The 7,470-nt window shown below is 49.7% G+C and overlaps 1 protein-coding gene across 1 annotated transcript in view; it reads right to left on the bottom strand.

Moving 5' to 3' along the window:
* Positions 1–6,562: 6,562 nt before the first annotated feature.
* The window catches only part of LOC122546986 (cyclin-dependent kinase 17-like), a 571,330-nt gene continuing 570,422 nt past the window's right edge, over positions 6,563–7,470 (bottom strand). Inside the window, exon 17 of the mRNA XM_087994552.1 lies at positions 6,563–7,470. This exon is cut by the window's right edge and continues 76 nt beyond it. The gene's annotated coding sequence lies outside the window, so the exon portion shown is untranslated.

Genomic DNA, 7,470 nt, shown 5'->3' with positions numbered 1-7,470 from the left:
CTCTCACTCTGTGAGTTTCCTGTCTGTGCTCTCACTCTGTGAGTTTCCTGTCTGTGCTCTCACTCTGTGAGTTTCCTGTCTGTGCTCTCACTCTGAGTTTCCTGTCTGTGCTCTCACTCTGTGAGTTTCCTGTCTGTGCTCTCACTCTGTGAGTTTCCTGTCTGTGCTCTCACTCTGTGAGTTTCCTGTCTGTGCTCTCACTCTGTGAGTTTCCTGTCTGTGCTCTCACTCTGTGAGTTTCCTGTCTGTGCTCTCACTCTGTGAGTTTCCTGTCTGTGCTCTCACTCTGTGAGTTTCCTGTCTGTGCTCTCACTCTGTGAGTTTCCTGTCTGTGCTCTCACTCTGTGAGTTTCCAGTCTGTGCTCTCACTCTGTGAGTTTCCAGTCTGTGCTCTCACTCTGTGAGTTTCCAGTCTGTGCTCTCACTCTGTGAGTTTCCAGTCTGTGCTCTCACTCTGTGAGTTTCCAGTCTGTGCTCTCACTCTGTGAGTTTCCAGTCTGTGCTCTCACTCTGTGAGTTTCCAGTCTGTGCTCTCACTCTGTGAGTTTCCAGTCTGTGCTCTCACTCTGTGAGTTTCCAGTCTGTGCTCTCACTCTGTGAGTTTCCAGTCTGTGCTCTCACTCTGTGAGTTTCCAGTCTGTGCTCTCACTCTGTGAGTTTCCAGTCTGTGCTCTCACTCTGTGAGTTTCCAGTCTGTGCTCTCACTGTGAGTTTCCAGTCTGTGCTCTCACTGTGAGTTTCCAGTCTGTGCTCTCAGTCTGTGAGCTTCCTGTCTGTGCTCTCAGTCTGTAGGTTTCCTGTCTGTTCTCTCAGTCTGTAAGTTTCCTCTCTGTGCTCTCACTCTGTGAGTTTCCTGTCTGTGCTCTCACTCTGTGAGTTTCCTGTCTCCTCTCACTCTGTGAGCTACCTGTCTGTGCTCTCACTCTGCGTTTCCTGTCTGTGCTCTCAGTCTCTGAGCTTCCTGTCTGTGCTCTCAGTCTGTAAGATATCTGTCTCTGCTCTCAGTCTGTAGGTTTCCTGTCTGTGCTCTCACTCTGTGAGTTTCCTGTCTGTGCTCTCAGACTGTGAGTTTCCTGTCTGTGCTCTCACTCTATGAGTTTCCTGTCTCCTCTCACTCTGTGAGCTTCCTGTCTGTGCTCTCAGTCTGAGTTTCCTGTCTGTGCTCTCACTCTGTGAGTTTCCTGTCTGTGCTCTCACTCTGTGAGTTTCCTGTCTGTGCTCTCACTCTGTGAGTTTCCTGTCTGTGCTCTCACTCTGTGAGTTTCCTGTCTGTGCTCTCACTCTGTGAGTTTCCTGTCTGTGCTCTCACTCTGTGAGTTTCCTGTCTGTGCTCTCACTCTGTGAGTTTCCTGTCTGTGCTCTCACTCTGTGAGTTTCCTGTCTGTGCTCTCACTCTGTGAGTTTCCTGTCTGTGCTCTCACTCTGTGAGTTTCCTGCCTGTGCTCTCAGACTGTGAGTTTCCTGTCTGTGCTCTCAGTCTGAGTTTCCTGTCTGTGCTCTCACTCTGTGAGTTTCCTGTCTGTGCTCTCACTCTGTGAGTTTCCTGTCTGTGCTCTCACTCTGTGAGTTTCCTGTCTGTGCTCTCACTCTGTGAGTTTCCTGTCTGTGCTCTCACTCTGTGAGTTTCCTGTCTGTGCTCTCAGTCTGTGAGCTTCCTGTCTGTGCTCTCAGTCTCTAGGTTTCCTGTCTGTGCTCTCAATCTGTGTGTTTCCTGTCTGTGCTCTCAATCTGTGTGTTTCCTGTCTGTGCTCTCAGTCTGTGAGCTTCCTGTCTGTGCTCTCAGTCTGTCAGTTTCCTGTCTGTGCTCTCAGTCTGTGAGCTTCCTCTCTGTGGTCTCATTCTGGAAATTTCGTGTCTGTGCTCTCACTCTGTAAGTTTCCTGTATGTGCTCTCACTCTGTAAGTCTGTGTTCTCAGTGTGTGAGCTTCCTGTCTGTGCTCTCATTCTGTAAGTTTCGTGTCTGTGCTCTCACTCTGTGAGTTTCCTGTCTGTGCTCTCAGTCTGTGAGTTTCCTGTCTGTGCTCTCAGTCTGTGAGTTTCCTGTCTGTGCTCTCAGTCTGTGAGTTTCCTGTCTGTGCTCTCAGTCTGTGAGTTTCCTGTCTGTGCTCTCACTCTGTGAGTTTCCTGTCTGTGCTTTCAGTCTGTAAGTTTCCTGTTTGTGCTCTCACTGTGTGAGTTTCCTGTCTGTGCTCTCACTCTGTCAGTTTCCTGTCTGTGCTCTCACTCTGTCAGTTTCCTGTCTGTGCTCTCAGTCTGTGAGTTTCCTGTCTGTGCTCTCACTCTGTGAGTTTCCTGTCTGTGCTCTCACTCTGTGAGTTTCCTGTCTGTGCTCTCACTCTGTGAGCTTCCTGTCTGTGCTCTCAGTCTCTAGGTTTCCTGTCTGTGCTCTCACTCTGTGAGTTTCCTGTCTGTGCTCTCAGAATGTGTGTTTCCTGTCTGTGCTCTCAATCTGTGTGTTTCCTGTCTGTGCTCTCAATCTGTGTGTTTCCTGTCTGTGCTCTCAGTCTGTGAGCTTCCTGTCTGTGCTCTCAGTCTGTGTGTTTCCTGTCTGTGCTCTCACTCTGTGAGCTTCCTGTCTGTGCTCTCAGTCTGTCAGTTTCCTGTCTGTGCTCTCAGTCTGTGAGCTTCCTCTCTGTGGTCTCATTCTGGAAATTTCGTGTCTGTGCTGTCACTCTGTAAGTTTCCTGTATGTGCTCTCACTCTGTAAGTCTGTGCTCTCAGTCTGTGTGTTTCCTGTCTGTGCTCTCATTCTGTAAGTTTCCTGTCTGTGCTCTCAGTCTGTGAGTTTCCTGTCTGTGCTCTCAGTCTGTGAGTTTCCTGTCTGTGCTCTCACTCTGTGAGTTTCCTGTCTGTGCTCTCAGTCTGTGAGCTTCCTGTGTGTGCTCTCACTCTGTGAGTTTCCTGTCTGTGCTTTCAGTCTGTAAGTTTCCTGTTTGTGCTCTCACTGTGTGAGTTTCCTGTCTGTGCTCTCACTCTGTGAGTTTCCTGTCTGTGCTCTCAGTCTGTGAGTTTCCTGTCTGTGCTCTCAGTCTGTAAGATTTCTGTCTGTGCTCTCACAATGTGAGATTCATGTCTGTGCTCTCACTCTGTGAGTTTCCTGTCTGTGCTCTCAGTCTGTGAGTTTCCTGTCTGTGCTCTCACTCTGTGAGTTTCCTGTCTCCTCTCACTCTGTGAGTTTCCTGTCAGTGGTCTCAATCTGTGTGTTTCCTGTCTGTGCTCTCAGTCTGTGAGCTTCGTGTCTGTTCCCTCAGTCTGTGAGCTTCGTGTCTGTGCTCTCAGTCTGTAGGTTTCCTGTCTGTGCTCTCAGTCTGTGAGCTTCCTGTCTGTGCTCTCAGTCTGTGAGCTTCCTGTCTGTTCTCTCAGTCTGTGAGCTTCCTGTCTGTTCTCTCAGTCTGTGAGCTTCCTGTCTGTTCTCTCAGTCTGTGAGCTTCCTGTCTGTGCTCTCAGTCTGTGAGCTTCCTGTCTGTGCTCTCAGTCTGTAGGTTTCCTGTCTGTGCTCTCAGTCTGTAGGTTTCCTGTCTGTGCTCTCAGTCTGTGAGTTTCCTGTCTGTGGGTTTCCTATCCTCTCACTCTGTGAGCTTCCTGTCTGTGTTCTCAGTCTTTGAGTTTCTTGTCTGTGCTCTCAGTCTGTGAGTTTCCTGTCTGTGCTCTCAGTCTGTGAGTTTCCTGTCTGTGCTTTCAGTCTGTTGGTTTCCTGTCTGTGCTTTCAGTCTGTTGGTTTCCTGTCTGTGCTTTCAGTCTGTTGGTTTCCTGTCTGTGCTCTCAGTCTGTGAGCTTTCTGTCTGTGCTCTCAGTCTGTGAGTTTCCTGTCTGTGCTCTCAGTCTGTGAGTTTCCTGTCTGTGCTCTCAGTCTGTGAGTTTCTTGTCTGTGCTCTCAGTCTGTGAGTTTCTTGTCTGTGCTTTCAGTCTGTGAGTTTCTTGTCTGTGTTCTCAGTCTGTGAGTTTCTTGTCTGTGCTCTCAGTCTGTGAGTTTCCTGTATGTGCTTTCAGTCTGTGAGCTTCCTGTCTGTGCTCTCAGTCTGTGAGCTTCCTGTCTGTGCTCTCAGTCTGTGAGCTTCCTGTCTGTGCTCTCACTCTGTGAGTTTCCTGTCTGTGCTCTCACTCTGTGAGCTTCCTGTCTGTGCTCTCACTCTGTGAGCTTCCTGTCTGTGCTCTCAGTCTGTAGGTTTCCTGTCTGTGCTCTCAGTCTGTGAGCTTCCTGTCTGTGCTTTCAGTCTGTGAGTTTCCTGTCTGTGCTCTCAGTCTGTGAGCTTCCTGTCTGTGCTCTCAGTCTGTGAGTTTCCTGTCTGTGCTCTCACTCTGTACGTTTCCTGTCTGTGCTCTCAGTCTGTGAGCTTCCTGTCTGTGCTCTCAGTCTGTGAGTTTCCTGTCTGTGCTCTCAGTCTGTGAGCTTCCTGTCTGTGCTCTCAGTCTGTACGTTTCCTGTCTGTGCTCTCAGTCTGTGAGCTTCCTGTCTGTGCTTTCAGTCTGTGAGTTTCCTGTCTGTGCTCTCAGTCTGTGAGCTTCCTGTCTGTGCTTTCAGTCTGTGAGTTTCCTGTCTGTGCTCTCACTCTGTGAGCTTCCTGTCTGTGCTCTCACTCTGTGAGCTTCCTGTCTGTGGTCTCAGTCTGTGAGTTTCCTGTCTGTGCTCTCAGTCTGTGAGTTTCCTGTCTGTGCTCTCAGTCTGTGAGTTTCCTGTCTGTGCTCTCAGTCTGTGAGCTTCCTGTCTGTGCTCTCAGTCTGTGAGCTTCCTGTCTGTGCTCTCAGTCTGTGAGCTTCCTGTCTGTGCTCTCAGTCTGTGAGCTTCCTGTCTGTGCTCTCAGTCTGTGAGCTTCCTGTCTGTGCTCTCAGTCTGTGAGTTTCCTGTCTGTGCTCTCAGTCTGTGAGCTTCCTGTCTGTGCTCTCAGTCTGTGAGCTTCCTGTCTGTGCTCTCAGTCTGTGAGCTTCCTGTCTGTGCTCTCAGTCTGTGAGTTTCCTGTCTGTGCTCTCAGTCTGTGAGTTTCCTGTCTGTGCTCTCAGTCTGTGAGCTTCCTGTGTGTGCTCTCAGTCTGTGAGTTTCCTGTGTGTGCTCAGTCTGTGAGTTTCCTGTGTGTGCTCTCAGTCTGTGAGTTTCCTGTGTGTGCTCTCAGTCTGTGAGTTTCCTGTGTGTGCTCTCAGTCTGTGAGTTTCCTGTGTGTGCTCTCAGTCTGTGAGTTTCCTGTGTGTGCTCTCAGTTTGTGAGTTTCCTGTGTGTGCTCTCAGTCTGTGAGCTTCTTGTCTGTGCTCTCCGTCTGTGAGTTTCCTGTCTGTGCTCTCCGTCTGTGAGCTTCCTGTCTGTGCTCTCAGTCTGTGAGCTTCCTGTCTGTGCTCTCAGTCTGTGAGCTTCCTGTCTGTGCTCTCAGTCTGTGAGTTTCATGTCTGTGCTCTCACTCTGTGAGTTTCCTGTGTGTGCTCTCACTCTGTGAGTTTCCTGTCTGTGCTCTCACTCTGTGAGTTTCCTGTCTGTGCTCTCACTCTGTGAGTTTCCTGTCTGTGCTCTCACTCTGTGAGTTTCCTGTCTGTGCTCTCAGTCTGTGAGTTTCCTGTCTGTGCTCTCAGTCTGTGAGTTTCCTGTCTGTGCTCTCAGTCTGTGAGCTTCCTGTGTGTGCTCTCAGTCTGTGAGTTTCCTGTGTGTGCTCTCAGTCTGTGAGTTTCCTGTGTGTGCTCTCAGTCTGTGAGTTTCCTGTGTGTGCTCTCAGTCTGTGAGTTTCCTGTGTGTGCTCTCAGTTTGTGAGTTTCCTGTGTGTGCTCTCAGTCTGTGAGCTTCTTGTCTGTGCTCTCCGTCTGTGAGTTTCCTGTCTGTGCTCTCCGTCTGTGAGTTTCCTGTGTGTGCTCTCAGTCTGTGAGTTTCCTGTCTGTGCTCTCACTCTGTGAGTTTCCTGTGTGTGCTCTCACTCTGTGAGTTTCCTGTCTGTGCTCTCACTCTGTGAGTTTCCTGTCTGTGCTCTCACTCTGTGAGTTTCCTGTCTGTGCTCTCACTCTGTGAGTTTCCTGTCTGTGCTCTCACTCTGTGAGCTTCCTGTCTGTGCTCTCAGTCTGTGAGCTTCCTGTCTGTGCTCTCAGTCTGTGAGCTTCCTGTCTGTGCTCTCAGTCTGTGAGCTTCCTGTCTGTGCTCTCAGTCTGTGAGCTTCCTGTCTGTGCTCTCAGTCTGTGAGCTTCCTGTCTGTGCTCTCAGTCTGTGAGCTTCCTGTGTGTGCTCTCACTCTGTGAGTTTCCTGTCTGTGCTCTCACTCTGTGAGTTTCCTGTCTGTGCTCTCACTCTGTGAGTTTCCTGTCTGTGCTCTCACTCTGTGAGTTTCCTGTCTGTGCTCTCACTCTGTGAGCTTCCTGTCTGTGCTCTCAGTCTGTGAGCTTCCTGTCTGTGCTCTCAGTCTGTGAGTGAACTGCCAGTTTTCTGTGTCTGTGTATACGTTATGAAGCAGAGTCCCTGATTGTTGTTGGTTAATTTCTTGCTGACTCATTGAGATTGCCCTGATCTGATCCATTCTTGTGTTCCTACTAATGGCGCATTTAGGTCCGTCAGAATGTAAAATATTCCATTAATAACTCGTCACAACAGTTCATTTCTTTGTCCCTTTGTCTTTATTGCAGTTTGGTATTTTGACGTTACATGAGGAAATTGTTCATCACCAAAAGGAAGTCTTATTCATGAGGAAGCCAACTGCTGCACCTATCAGGAACCTGGCTTCAAACGTCTGCAAATACCTCGAAGAACTGGGCCCAGAAACATGCCGTCGGAGTGGTGGTAATTCACTGCAGTGTTGCTTAAAAGGTAAGGCCATGTATCTCTCCTTGCAGAAGCGGAGTACTTGGTTGAACCCTCACTGTGTGAACTGGGCAGCACATGGTCTAATGACATTTAATATTCAGTCTGGTTAAACTTTCTGGTCAATGGTCTTTGTGGAGACACTGCTCACATTTAATATCACTGATCTATTACTTTTGGTTCGGTCTGCCCCGATCGCACTGAAGGCAGGCGGGAAAGCTGGACCCCTAACGCTTGGGGTTTTATATTGACCAGGCTGGGCTCAGAGGCCATGAAGTGGTCTTACAAACGCACTGAGAGTTGGAATACCTCACAATGTTTCAACATTTGATGGGATTCCTCTTGATGGTCTTGCCATTGTTTTGAAGATGGGTCCCACTGACAGCCACTGGGCAAGACTGAGGGGCGCTGTTAGCGGCGGTCTGTGAATTGCTGATCGAGGCGCGCACCACCCCTGATCAAAATAGCGCGTTAGCAGCGGTGTTCGAGCCAGTGACTGGACTTGGCTTTTTGTTTTTGGCTTTTCCTCTTTGATGGCTCGGGCCTGATTGGTGAAAGCAGTGCAATTGCCAGTGCAGTTTACAAGCGAGCAGCACTTCTCTGTCAGCTCTCTCACACACGGTGAGCGATCGGTTGGTCACGACCAGCTCAGCTATGACTGGAGCACACATCCTTCGGTAGCTGTGTCGAGCTGGTCGCCGCTCACT

The sequence above is a fragment of the Chiloscyllium plagiosum genome, unplaced genomic scaffold (assembly GCF_037043375.1).
Source record: "Chiloscyllium plagiosum isolate Xiang-an unplaced genomic scaffold, Cpla_swu_hap1 HiC_scaffold_14, whole genome shotgun sequence".
In the NCBI taxonomy this organism is placed as follows: domain Eukaryota; kingdom Metazoa; phylum Chordata; class Chondrichthyes; order Orectolobiformes; family Hemiscylliidae; genus Chiloscyllium; species Chiloscyllium plagiosum.
This window is presented reverse-complemented; position numbering and strand designations above follow the sequence as displayed.